The 13,978-nt window shown below is 39.4% G+C and overlaps 1 protein-coding gene and 1 long non-coding RNA gene across 3 annotated transcripts in view; one reads left to right on the top strand and one right to left on the bottom strand.

The window, feature by feature from the left end:
* LOC306808269 overlaps nucleotides 1–389 on the bottom strand; it is a 145,105-nt gene extending 144,716 nt beyond the window's left edge. The window contains exon 1 of one of the 2 annotated variants that reach the window (XR_013775946.1): nucleotides 236–389. This is a non-coding gene — a long non-coding RNA (uncharacterized lncRNA). Of the gene's footprint in view, nucleotides 111–235 lie in introns of those variants that run through there. The other variant, XR_013775947.1, reaches the window with a different exon arrangement.
* HTR1F (5-hydroxytryptamine receptor 1F) overlaps nucleotides 1–13,978 on the top strand; it is a 102,577-nt gene that overhangs the window by 33,285 nt on the left and 55,314 nt on the right. The window lies entirely within an intron of this gene.

Here is a 13,978-nt window from a genome sequence, read left to right as displayed (position 1 = left end):
TGCACAGAGAGCTCAGCAAGCTTCTTCCCCTCCCTTGATGGCTCTGACTGGCCTTGGCCTCTCCCCAGCTTCTCTTTGAAACTTTCCCTTCCCCAGCTGGCCTCCAAAAAAACCACCTGGCCCCAGCTGGTCCCATGACCTCCCTCCCAGCCCATTCCATGACCTTTCTCTGCCCTTTCCCACAGGGCTCAGCTGGATTCAGCTGGGGCTGGTTTGCCCCCACCACGCTCCTTACCTGAGTCAGCCATGTGAAAAGCAGCAGGGAATGCACTCAGCAGACAATTTTATCATGCTATTAATAATTGGAATTGTTTTAACTGAACAAAACATGCTGCCAAATGAGTAGGCAGTAATGGTAACTATTATCACTTGCACTATTCATGTGCAGTGACAAGGCAGTATGACCTAACTGCAGCTTTCCTGTAGTTCAGCTATTATAGATACCACAGCTGTGATTTCCAAGAATGGTCTTGACAGTCTGGACATGCTGCTGCCAAAAATAATAAGTGAATTGCAAGTTCAGAGTCGCAGCCAGCTTTAAACATTAATTCATACTCTGATTTTGTTTACTAAGATCTAAAATCTCTGCTTTTACTTTTTTGTAACCACAGTCATTGCTGAAAGAGGATCTTGGGGATGTATGCAGGAGAATTCTTTCTCAAAATAGGAATAGATCAAAAATTAAACCACACTACCATATAAATGGAGGAGCAAATTCCACATAAAAGCAGAATTAGTATGCTGATTGAAAGCAAACAGAGAATAAAAAAAACCAGAAAACAGCTCTATCCCTTATTTAATAATGGGTTTTCATTACAGTTTTGAAAAGTGTGATCTCCTCTAGCTGCACATTATGGTTTAAAAAACGTGATGAAGCTCCCAAGGTGTGGGAGTTACAATGCAGACTATCAAGGAAAACAATATATAGACAGATACAAATCAAAACAGAGAAAGATGATCTATTTAATCATTTCCATAGGGCTGTAGTACCTTATGATTTCTCCCAAATACCCTTCACTATAATACCAGAGATTAGTTTTCTCCATAGAATAGTACTTGTAGAGGCAATCATCTACCAATTAGTATTAATTAAGATCATAAAAGATGAAGTATTGTATAGGAAGCAACTCTCTAGGGTGAGAAGCATTAAAGCATCTGTCTGCTTAATGGATTGAATCCTGTCTAAGCACTCAAGCCCACCCTTCTATCAGCATCCACACAGGCAGTCTTGCAACCTGCTCTCAACCTGGTTCTTTTCCTGCTTCCCAGAAATTTAGAAATGGAGCCTGAAACACTGATTTCAGACTTGCCACTGCAAGAATTTGGACCATGTTATATTTATGTATAGTGATCCATGTTGCACAATGGATCTCCTTTTCCAAGTGTTACTGAATACTTTTAATTTCAAGATTGAAAAATATGCTCAGGCTAGGGAATCTGTGGGAAGTTGTGAGCTAGGTGCATCTATAGATAGGTCCTTCAGCTTAGAAATGTTCTTTCCCCTACCAGCAGTCACATCCTAGGGATCAGGATGGTCTCTGCAAGCTGAAAATGTATCCTTGGTGCAGTTGTTATCAGGGGAAAACAAAAAAACAAACAAGTAAAAAAAACCAAGCAAACAAACAAAAAAAAAAAAAAACCCAAAAAAAGAGGGAAACAGGAAAAAGAAATTGGAACACTTACAGATCATAACTGATGATAACAAAGGATGAGAGGGAAGGAGATTAAAGAGGACCTTTGGTAGAGGAATTTCAGCCACCATCAGCCCAGTAAGCAACAAAAAGCTGACAATAAATGTCACAGCCCTGAGCCAGGGCAGCCAAACCCCTTGAAGCAAGAGGTGACAGAGGGTGCTGATGTCCTCAGTGTCCTGACAGGGAGTCCATTCCTTCTGTGGAGAGAGAGGTCAGGGACAGGAGAGCAAGGTTCAGGAGGAGGACAGTTCTCATGTATACAGATACTGGAGGAATGGGGTGAAAAGATAGATCAGTTTATTTGTAGAAGATTTCAGTGTCAAAGCCACTATTTTGGAAGGAGAACATCAGCCAGCAGGTTGGACTGCATGCTGGGTGGAAAGCAATGAGGAAGATGAAAGGGAAAAATAACAAAAAGAAGCAGCAGCTAATGGAATCAATTTTCAATTTCTGAAAGTGAGCCTAAAGAGTTAGAGATTCATGTCCCTGCCATGTAGAGGTCTAAATGTGTGTAGGAGGAGAATGGGGGTGGGAGTTCATGCAGGCAGAATCTGACATCAAATACTGACTCTCTCTATTGTCTAAAGTTGTTGAAACCCTGTCCTAAAGAAAGCATGCTCTTACAGAGACACTCTTCTAAGAACTTCTTCACTTCACACAGAACAAAAGAAATTCACGAAGAAACTTTTTAAAATCATGATGGAAGTAAACACCTTTAAAAGATGACTGTTAAAGCAGACATCACCTGAATTTATTTTCATTTTCTAAATCCAAGAAACAGTGTGAAATCAGAATATAAAAGAGAGAAAGAGCTAGCAGGTCATTTAAACATTTAAAGCTTCTTAAGAGATGTATAGAAATTCAGCATTATGTAATCCCAGTCACTCAGCAGGGTGTCAGAGACCTGCTCTATAAACAGATTTCCCTCCAGACTATACCAATACTTGAAACACTGCAAAACACTTATTTATGCTTTTGTATTTTATAGTGATCACAAAGAATAGCCTTCCCTGGTTTCTAAGTGTTAGGAAACAAACCCAGTTTTGTGAGGCAATCTCTCCCACAGATGCTGTCATGAACCCACAGAGCAGAGTCACAAGTTCTGGGCCTTATTTACAGCCATGTAATCCCACTGCTCCCTGAAGAGAAAACAACACAGGCAATAGAGATAAAAAACACTTAATGGCAGAGACCCAGATCCCTGGAGACAAACTAACAGCAGAATAAATGCTCTGAGTCACAAAATAGCCAAAAGGACAACTACTGAAATGAGGTAAAGCTGAAGTCTGACAGAGCTTGGGCTTTTTGGCATTAGCAAAGAGGTTAAACAGTCAAAAGAAATCTTGTTAAACACCTGTTCCTTGTATTTCCTTCTGTTGCATCCAAATGTTATTTAAATTCTGTGCTCTCCTTAATTAGTTTTCAGGTTACAGTACCATGTCACCCTCACAGTCAGTATCCCGCTTCTCCTTTTATTTAACTTAGAAGCAGATCTGCTTTTACTGAGAGGTGGAGACACTTGGTGTCCTAGTCCTTCACTCATATGCAAATATATGCATAGCTACAGATACATCTAATACCCTGTTATGCATTTTCTTCATTACCTACAGTAGCTGATACTTTTTAACATGCTATTCCTGTGCTTGTGAATGATGAGGACCAATATCCAGAAATTCTAAGACACACAATATAAAAATATTTACTTTAAATGCTCAAAACAAAGGTGCCCTTTAAAAAATCAGCTGTGTCCTGTTTTATGCTAACAAGCAGGAGATAAAGAGGTGAAGAAGCTGCACAGGCCATCAAATCATTTAGTGTGAACATAAAGGAAATCTGTAACTTTCAGTTTTTCCCTCAGTTTTTGAGAGGGCATTGGTTTAAATCAGGATATACCCAGAAGATGAGAAGGAAGACAGGGATGAAGAGAGAAGCCTTTAGAAATTGCCTTTGGCTTTTGTCTCTTCCACTCATGTTTGTTTCTTCCATTCATATTTGTTCTCCTCACTCTGAGCAGCCTCCTTTGAAACTCCTCTCCTACTGTCAGCATCCAGCATTCACCCTGTTTGTACCTACTCTCCTCCCAATCTTTCTGGCACATCTGGAGCCACCTGCTCTATTTTATCATCAATCCTTCCCTTAACCTGCCAAGCAGATGTATTAGGGAGGAAAAATAAAGGTAATTATTGAATTTTCCTTGCCAAGCTCCTTAAATGTAATCTTTGCCTGAAATGCAGCCTCCATCATAGTTCAGCAACATCTTTCTCTTTCAAAAGCCTCCATATGCTAGTGGGTTTTGTCAGCAGAAGTCTTCAAGGTCCTGCACCAACCAGCAGTAAATCTTAGTCTTTAGATCAGCATCAGCTATAGTATTTCCTCTGTAGGCATTACAAATTATATGTTCAAGTCTGCCAGTGCTGGAGCCCACATACTCCATTTGGCTGCTCCAGAAGTGCAGAGTCTCAATGTGCAGGGAATCACTCTCCTCCCTCCTATTTCCATAAAACAGCCAGAGTAGCAAATGTGATTGTCCCCACCCCACCTTCCTCCCTGCTCTACCACTGTCCTTCCCTCTGATTCCCCTTCCCAAATCATGGCCAGACCAGACCCTCACCCTTGGGATCAAAGATTTCAACTGTGTCTCCATCACTGACACACCTTGAGCATGTTCTGTCTCAGCTTTAGCATCCCCACACTAAACCAGGTATTAGTTACTGCAGAGACCTTTCCCACTGCAGAAATACTATCTCCTCAACTAGCCACGTGGGTCCTGTGGTATTTAGAAGTAAATCTAATTCCTTAGGCTCTTTGAGCACAAATCATAAACCCAATTCCAGCATTAAACACATCCCTGGAGACCATGGCTAGTTATGAGCCATTTGCCTCATCTCCAGCATTGCTCATCCAAACTCTTCTCCTGCAGAATCCTCCAGATCCTGAAGGTTATGGTTAAACTGAGGGTTAGCAAAATCCCCCTTTCAAAGGAACACTGTTCCCTTGCTGTGCCCTCTTTACTGTGCCTCTTGCCCTGGCAAAGTAGTTTGAGAACAAGCCCAGTAGGGCAGAGGAGAATCTTGGCTCAAATAATTCCTTCTCAGGGAAGGAAGAGCAGCCATGGGTGCATTTTTCCAAGCCTACTTCATATCCCAGTCCCCACAAGCAGATTCTGCCAGAGATGGAGATGGCAGCAGTTGCTAGGAGCAGTTTTGGGGCAGTCACAGTCTCCACAGGAGCCACCCTGGGGCCAGTGCCAAACTTGAAGTGAGATACAACAACAGCAACTATCAGTTCACTCTTTGTAAACACACAGCCAGGTGTTTGAGCCTTGACAGGTGCCACATTGGCTAAGAGAGGCTTCAAACTACAGGGACTTTATAAAAACCATGAGATCTTTCCTGTGTCAATCTCCTGGCTTAGAGGAGTTGATATTTTAAGACTCTTTTCCTCCTGGCTAGCTGAGCTTGCAGCTCTGCCTTAACTCTCCAGTCAGGATAATGAGACATTTGGTTAGACCTCACCACTTCTGGCTGGGGTTGTACCTTGCTCCAACATTGGAAACTATTTTAAGAGGTGAGAGAAGGGTGTTTAGGAAAGGGAAGCATTTCTCATGATTGACAAGTAAGTGGTTCTGTCTTCAAAAGCCTAGGGGGAGTATATGAGCCTGAGGTTTAGGACAAGAAAATAATGAGATGAAACACTTATCTGCCTTTTCATTATACATCCAGCTTTCTTAAAGATGGTTTTTTCTCTGAGGGAATCTGAATATGAAAGTCTGAGATTTTATGCACATTTCCTCTTTGCCTCATGGTTTTTATCTGAAATTTTGCAGCATCAAATCTTGGCTTCAAATTCTTAAACTGTCCATAAAAAATAGTGGAAAATTTATGGTGGAGCAAGCACAATAGAATTATCATAAGAATATAAAAGAAAATATTATATTACTGCCCCAAAAATGCTCTGTGGGCATTTCCATGTTTTCAGGATAAAATTGATTATCTAATCTTCTGCATGAACACCATGTACTTAAAATCAATAGCCTTCTTCCAGTTTAAAATGTTCAGATTTTGAAGACTGATCTTTCTTCTACCTGTGCATTCCTGTGTAAATGGATGCTGAGGACAATGAAAAAATTGTTTTCTGGAACAGAGTGAAAGATCTTCTTTCAAGTATGAGTAGTTACAGTAGCTTGGCTTACTTTTATCCCCTCCACTGCACACCTCATTCCAGCCTCTTGTCCTTCTCTGACCTCTCCTTGCTTACTCTGTCCTTGCATCTGGCAGGGAGGTTGGAACTCAATGATCTTTAAGGAACCCAAGCCATCCTAAGATCCTACTGAATGGCTGTTCGTTATTAGGAGAGGCAGGAAATGTCATGCCATTGGTATTTGTCTGCTTTGAAGAACATCTACCACTCCTTGACAGATTGTGTAGATTTTTCCATTTAGAAAGGAACAGATTTACTCACTTCTTTCAAAAAGCACTTTCACCTATTGTTGCTACCTACAGTTTCTTCAAGGCAGATACTCAAATACTAAGAAGTTTTAGGTCCTAAAAGTTTCTAACAAGCTGAAAGCACTTCTGTGGATCTTGTACTCATACCAGTACCTCCCCCTCTCTCTTCCCTTTCCTTATTGTTAGATGCTCAGCTTCTCAGAACTGCTATACATGGTGAATTGATGAGCTGTATCTTGAAAATTCCCAACTTTTCTGTAATAGACATCTTCTCCAGAGAACTGGCAAGCCTAAAAAGTTCAGCTGCAAATACGTCAGCCTGAGCCGAAGAGGCGCAGATTGAAGGCAGTGACTCACCAGCTCCAGATAAGAGTGGCTTTGTGCACTCAGCTTTTCCCCACATTAAACAGTTCTAGGAGGAAAAGTTGTGGGGCTGGAGGATATTTTCCACCTTCCATTTTCTTCTTGGAATTTCCCAAGATAGGCTCAAGTGTGCACAGAGAGCCATACCAAGTCCATGAAAGAGAAAACTTCTGTAGAGAGAGTGATCTGAAAAATGTTATTTATTTAAGCCTGGAGAAAGTGGATGAAGTGCAAGTGACCATCCTTAACATTGAAAACATACTTGGTTTCTGATCCATAGTGAAAGAGAGCCCTGGCAAATTTAAAATCTTTCCACAGAGAATGGGCAACAGACAGTGCAGCTATCTCAGCAACTGGAGCAAATGAAAAATAAAGTGGTTTCACTCACAGCAAAAGTCAAGCCATTAAGAATTTGCAGCCTGTGGTTGGAGAGGGGTGAATGAATGTTTTTGTCTGAGAATAAATAATAGCAGCAATGGTCTGTGACTTATACTGGAGTACAGTAATTACCATGCTGGATCATAGCAGTACCTCACCTTTAATCAAAAGCAGGCAGAATGCTAAACTGGCCACCCTGAGCTGGAGGAGGACAAGAAAGAGAAGGGCATTTTCCACATTTGGTACTAGAAACAACTGGGTTTTGAGCCTTAGCACATAATTTTTAAACTGAACCCTACTGTGAAGCATGGGCACTTTTAATGATAGGAAGATAAGGTTTAGTGCACGATTTGGTGAAAGACTTTGGAGAGCTTGTCCCTGAAAATGCTGTAGAAAAATCTAGACATCTTTACCTAAATCTATTGTCTCTCTAGTTGATAAATATTTTATCCCCAATGTAAAAGAAAGCTGTATTTCTCCCTCCACTGTCTTTTAAAGAAAAATGCAATTACTTTTGTGCAACTTTCAGATACAAATCCAAAATAAAGAGTGCACAGTATTTTCAAATTTCCCTTATTTATATGGCATTAAAAATTGATTTTTTTATAAAAGAAGACCTACTTTTTTCTCATTTGAATACACACCTCTGTGCAATGTTCACAAATACATCAACAGAAAACACTCTTCGTGCAGAAAGTTAGAAGTGATTTATAACCGCATATTAAAATGATGTGCTTGAGATGTAATCTCAGCCAGGCTGCCAGTGAATTTTCCTAAACTGATCCAGCTTTTGAGTTTGGCTTAAAGATTGGAGTGCTGAAACCAAATGTAATTTAGCAGAATGGAGAACAATTCTTTGACTGCACATCACCATTAAACATATCTTTTTCAAAAGGTACCTCTGACAGCAGCATCCTTTGGAGCTGCATTCATCAAGGACTAACAAATACCAGCCAATTTTGTAAATATTGTGTAAAAGTTGAGATTCTTAAATTGACTTTAATTAACAGCAGCTGTGAAGAATAATATAAACATTTATGTTAGGTCTGCAGGCCTTCTCTGAAAGAAAAACATAATCAGTACCTTTAGTGGCTCCCTGCTGTTTCCATCACCATTTCTGTATTCCACAACTAGAACTCTTCTCCAAAAACTCTTCCAGCAGCAGCACCTGCATCAGGAAGAAAGGATTTAGTCTCAGCATGTATCTCTAAGCCAGTGTGGTGCACAGAACCCCAAACTCTGAGAGTAAAGATGAGCCAACACCAAAGCTGTCTGTCTCCCAAGGGGTTCCCAAGCCACTGACAAAGTTTATGGGAAGATTCCCTTTCATTTCCAAGAACTTTGGCTCTTTTAAGTGTTGCATCACCAATAGTTATACTTTAAAAGAGAGTGATTTTTAAGGAAAGTTTGAGCCATATGATAACTTTGCTGAAAGGTTGTTACATAGGACTGAGGGGCTGCCTGCTCTAGAGACATGACCTTATGATATGTAGGACATTTGTCTGTGAAAGAGACAGCACACAGTCAGTTATATCACTTCAGAAACAACAATCACATTTTTGTAGTCCCATACTTAGTCCTCTGCCTGTTAATCCTTGTTTTTCCTCACTAGAAGGGCTCTAATTGAGTGATTAAATGACAAGAAAACTAATCAATTTTGGCAACACAGCTTTCACAGAGAGATACTGGGGTACATCATAAACTTAGATGACCAAGAACCAGCAGGTTACATCAACAAGTCCATTACTACAGCTAAAAATGTTATTTGCCTCTAATTCTGAGAAAACTGAGGCATTTCATTATTTCCTTAAGTAAGTCACAGATTGTTCTCCGAATGACTTCAAAAAAGCTATTTTTATTCCAAAAATCAGAGCCCAAAATTTGTCATGGGAGAGACAGAGATGTCAAATTACGGTTACAACTTTGTTGGCAGAGGAGGTAGTTTTACTGCATATTTCTTTATTAATTAAAATGAACATACTTTCTACTTGAAAGTGAAGTTCAGGCTTTATTTTCAATCTTAATCCAGAAATTATCCTTTTCAGTTTCCTGATCTGTCAAGGTTTGACAGACAAGTCCCAAAAATTGTCACAAATTCTGTGGTTTCCATGAGAAGTCTGAAGTTAATTTGATTCACTCTGGCTCAGCTATACCACTTTTTGGAACTCTTGAGTCACTTTTGACCTTGTTGCAAGGCCTGAAAAATGTAGAATTGTTTTTGAAAGTAGACAAAGGGGCATTTTCATTAAATTTACTTATGTGACTCACTGAGGAATGATCTATGCAGAAGAGTGTAAAGCACCTCTGACTGCTTGGCCTTCCTTATTGTGTCTTATCTCCTCAAACTTCAAGCTTTAAAAGAATGCTTGGGCTAGGGTAAAATGTTCTTCCAAGTAGTTCAAAGCCCTAGATGGGAATTTACAGGTTCTTTATGATACAACATTCATTTCCACAATAAAAAGTTCTCTAAGTCACGGTTAATCAGTGCCTGGGAGTCTAAATGGTTATGAATATTGAATCCATTACTCTGATTTATGTTTCATAATTGATTCATCCCAAAGCAAAAGAGAGGGGAACACACACTGACATAATTTTGTTGTAATTCCACCTAAATTATGTAATTCCTTAACCTTATTAGCCCAACTGGTACTGGTCTGACATTAAGCAGTGGGAATGCTCACAGATGGTGAGGGCTTGCTTAGCCATTGCTACTTCCACACTTTTGTGGTCATTGAGAAGATACAGTGACAGTACTCAGTTTACAGTTTAATAGAAACAACAAAAAACTTGTTGAGGAGAAAGAAACAGTCCCACAAGTGTAATCTGGGGTTTTTTTGTGTGTTTTTTTTTTGTTTTTTTTTTTTTTTGTTTGGTTGGTTTTTTTTTAGTTTAGAAGTGGTTCCTCTTTACAACTTCACACTCCCTTGTGCTTTATGAGCCAACTAACTTTATGTAGCCCTCATGACAGAAATGGGTTTTTAGGAACAATAAAGAAATCAGTCTTTCATCCTGTTCAACAACCAACAATTTTCCCTTGCCATAAGATGAGGACAGATGTGGGAAGCAGACTGGAGCAGCAGAGGTAGGCACAAAGCATCCACAGTCTAATCAAGACAGGCCAGGCAATCTCATCTTTGTGCTTCTCCTGCCCAGCCCTGCTTTAAATCCTCATCTGCAATTAGTGATGACATGTTTCTAATCCTCTTCATACAAGCCATCAGAGGATTGTAACTTCATGTGGGAAATGTCAGGGGAAGAAAAATACAGAACAAGAATCCTTCCTTCTTACAAAAGCATTCAATACCAAAGAAAGAGGAACTAAAAATTAAAAAACCAGACAGACTGGAAGGTTGCTTAGAACTAAATAACTCCAGAAAAATAACTGGGCTTTTGCCCAGTTTATTGCTGTTCCTTTGTGGGATTGAGATCTTGTTTGAGGGTGCAGTTTATCTGCAAAATTTCATACTGAAGTAGTTGCACTTGTGAGTAGGTATTATCCTCTTTAAGTAATAAAAGAAATAATGATAGCAATCAGATTTGTTTCTAGAATTGAACATAGCTTAAAAACTGTCAACAAGAATTACTCACAAAACCAGCCATCCTACATATTTAACTCTTTGTTTTGCTGCCACTTTCTAGATTACAAGGGTTTCTTTTAATTTAATGGCAATGAACACTGGAAAGGGATTATTTATTTATAAGCAAATGATGTCATATAATGCTTCTACCTCAGCAATATTTATTGTGCTCAGATAAATGTTGTTATTAATATTGTTATTATTATCACCATCACCATTCCTATACAGAGCAAATACATTTTGAACATATTTCTATTTTTTTCACTTGTGGCAGGGAGTTTTTGACATTTGAGCATCAACTCTTTCTTCTTATTTTATGCATTTGCCCTCTGGCCATTGTCAACCCCTGCAGCCTGAATAATGAATTCCTCTTTATTGCACTGTCAGTGTGCTGTCATTACTGCAGACTTCTTCTCCTCTGGAAGGCTGTTTTGTAAGTTATTTCTGAGAAGATATACCACATATGTGGTTGGGATTTATAGAACTGTACTGATCCATCGTTTTCTGGAACATCCAATGCAGCCACTATAAATTTAAGGAAAAGGAGAATTCTCATCCAGCTATGGATGTCTAGGGAGTATTATCTGCTTCCAACTCCTTGCTACTTCTGTACAGGAAACACAAACTCACCTCATGATCACAGAGAGATTTCAGTTTGCCTTTGCAGTAAGATTGTAATTTTCTTTATGCCACCTTCACTTCCTGCTGCCTTTTGAGAAAACAAAAATTTGTGTGTGATCTTGAAGTTAGGTCTTCCCATGATAGGAAATGATGCTACCAGCTGAGCTTTGAAAACAGCTGTTAGATTCATGGAAAGCTGTTTTTCTTCCATAATTAGCCTAGAAAATGGTACCATTTAAAAAAGTCTTATTTAGCATCCTCCACACGGTAAGAAAGTCACTTTTATTCTTCTCATGGAATTATTGCAGATGCTATTTTTAACCACAAAAAAAAACCCTTTTCTTCCACACATTTCACAATATTTTTCCCATTGTGTTTCACAAGACCTAAGCCCTCATAATATCAATGCCTTTGCTGAGAAAGGAAGGCTGGAATTGATAGTTCTGGGTTTTGGTTACTGGCAGACTTCAACCTGCATAATAAATATTCAGAATTGAAATAGGAGTACCCTGAGGCTTGAGAAGCAATGGAAACAATAAATGTGTTTCAGAGATGGAAGCAGGTCCAGAATTCCTTCTGCTAGACTTCCTAGAGGAAGTTGCTGCCACCCAGAAATTGAGACTGCTGGGATTTTGAGAAGATGTGAAATGATTTTATACTGGGTAAAAAGCTTTGGGGTTTGTTCATAAATGTTAAGTACTCATATGTAGAAATATGCTACTGCAAATATACTGCAAATCTCTTTAAAGCTTTTGTTTACTAAACAAAACAGAGAGTTCATAGGACTTGGGGGTAATTCCCCCTTTTTTCTTTTTTGCTTATATGGGGATGACCTACCAAAATAAAAATTACTCTAATTGTAAATTATCTATTATTCTGCATTTTTGTAATGTCTTCTTCTCTGTCCTCAGCTTATAGGAATCACTACTCTAAATGCAGCCTCGTTTAACTCATTAAACATTACCTGGATTTTTTTGGATGATGTTAGAAAGTTGAAAGCATAATTCCATATGAACATTGCTTGCCAGCTATGTAAGATTCATCTTGGAGATGTCTGTTCAGTTCCTGTGCTGGTCCCCTAGGTCCAGGGTACTTACATTTTAATTAAGCTGAAAATGATAAGGTAATGATAATGAAATTATAATGATAATGATAAATGAAGAGGTAGAACAGCTCCATCCATGCAGCTGTATCATCAACAAGGACTCCCACATCCTTCCCATCCAGACAAGGTCTTCACAAGAGCCTGTAGGCAGCTTGCAAATCTCCCTGCACTGGAGTGGCTGGCAGCACTCCAAACAAGAAAACAGGGAGCAAATGGTGATCTAAACACCCAGAGGACCCCCTTCAGAGGTCACCCTCCCTGTTCAGACAAGAATGAAGTCATTGGGTGGCAGTGCCAACAGTGAAATCCTTGACTGTATAAGCACATGCATGGCAGAAACATTTCTTTTTGCATTAGAGGACCAGGGCAGAAACAGAGCATGCAACTGGAGATAGCCTGAATGCATAGAGCTGTGTTCTTGCAAAACACATTTGAGATGAAGATGAAAATGGGAAAATGCAGAAGCTGAAAGAGAAGAGAAAGGGAAAAGGATAGACTGCAGGGGTAAGGCATGTACAACAAAGACCTTGAGTTTGTGAAGGAACAGAGACTACTTGTTTGTTTAGAAAAGCCAAATAAAATCTCTGAGGCTGCCTAAATGTTCTGACACTTAAAATTTCTTACCTGGGAATGAAAGTGCAAGATCTCAAACAAGAGCTAAAACCAGCTTCCTCTCCATTCACCCCTCTAAGATAGAAATCCTTCTGAGCATTTTAAGATCACCCTAAAATTATCCCAGCTCTTGTGCACTCCTGCAGTCTCATTCAGAACAGAGTTTTCCATGTCTGAAGGAATGTTTTGAGAGAAAAGGATGAAGGCATTGGTTACACCAACAGCTTCCAAACAAAACCAGACAAAAGGGCCACTCTGCCTCTACCTGGATCAGTTATTGATGATCATCTGGTGGGTGCTTAACAAGATACAGCAAAGTAGATCATTGTGTCTTGAGTGCTGCATGTTCCCACAGTAGGTTGTGCTGGCCCCTCTGCCTTCTGTCCTTTCTGGTCTTGCCTAGAGAGGGAGAAAAATCTGAATTACGAAGGAGAGCAGGGAAAAACAGAGTACAGGCACTCAATTTACTTTTAAAATTATATTATTACTACCAATAAATTACATTTTGAAGCTTAATGTTCTGTACTAAGCAGGAGACTTAATTTTTGAAAAATGTCTTACATCTACCAGTGGCATGGGTACAAAAGTATCAGAGCTCTTACTTTTCCAAGCTTTTGCAACAAATGCAGCACTGATTTTGTAATTCATTATTTGCTGGTTGCTCTCACCCTTCCTTTAGCAATAATGAAACCAGAACTTTCCAAGGTTGAACTGACAACCTCAAGAAGCCATATCACCTACTGTCCTAGCCTAGGCCACAGAATCACAGAATCAGTAAAGTTGGAAAAGAAATCCAAGATCATCAAATCCAGCCCTTGACCAAGCACCACCTTTTCAACTAAACCACAGCAATAAGTTCCACATCCAGTCATTTCTTGAACACCTCTAGGGATGTTGGCCATAATGCCAACAAACAGGCCTGAAACCACTCTCCAAACCTGCCCCAGAACACTCTGAGCTCTAAGAACTCATCTGATACCAAGTAACAGCCAAATGTTAGCATAATTATATTCTGGATAAATTACCATGTTATTTGATAATGTGAGAAAAATTATTAGGTTTTATCTTTTTCCCAGGAATTTAATGGTAGTTCCTTATTTCTTTTGTCACTATGTCTTCTTTTTATTCATTTTTCTCACTGACTGCAGTTCTCCTTTGAAACAAGAACTGCTTTTGTTA

This window comes from Erithacus rubecula (genome assembly GCF_903797595.1).
Source record: "Erithacus rubecula genome assembly, chromosome: 1".
NCBI lineage: Eukaryota > Metazoa > Chordata > Aves > Passeriformes > Muscicapidae > Erithacus > Erithacus rubecula.
Note: the sequence above shows the minus strand (reverse complement) of the source record. Positions and strands in the feature narration are given on the sequence as shown.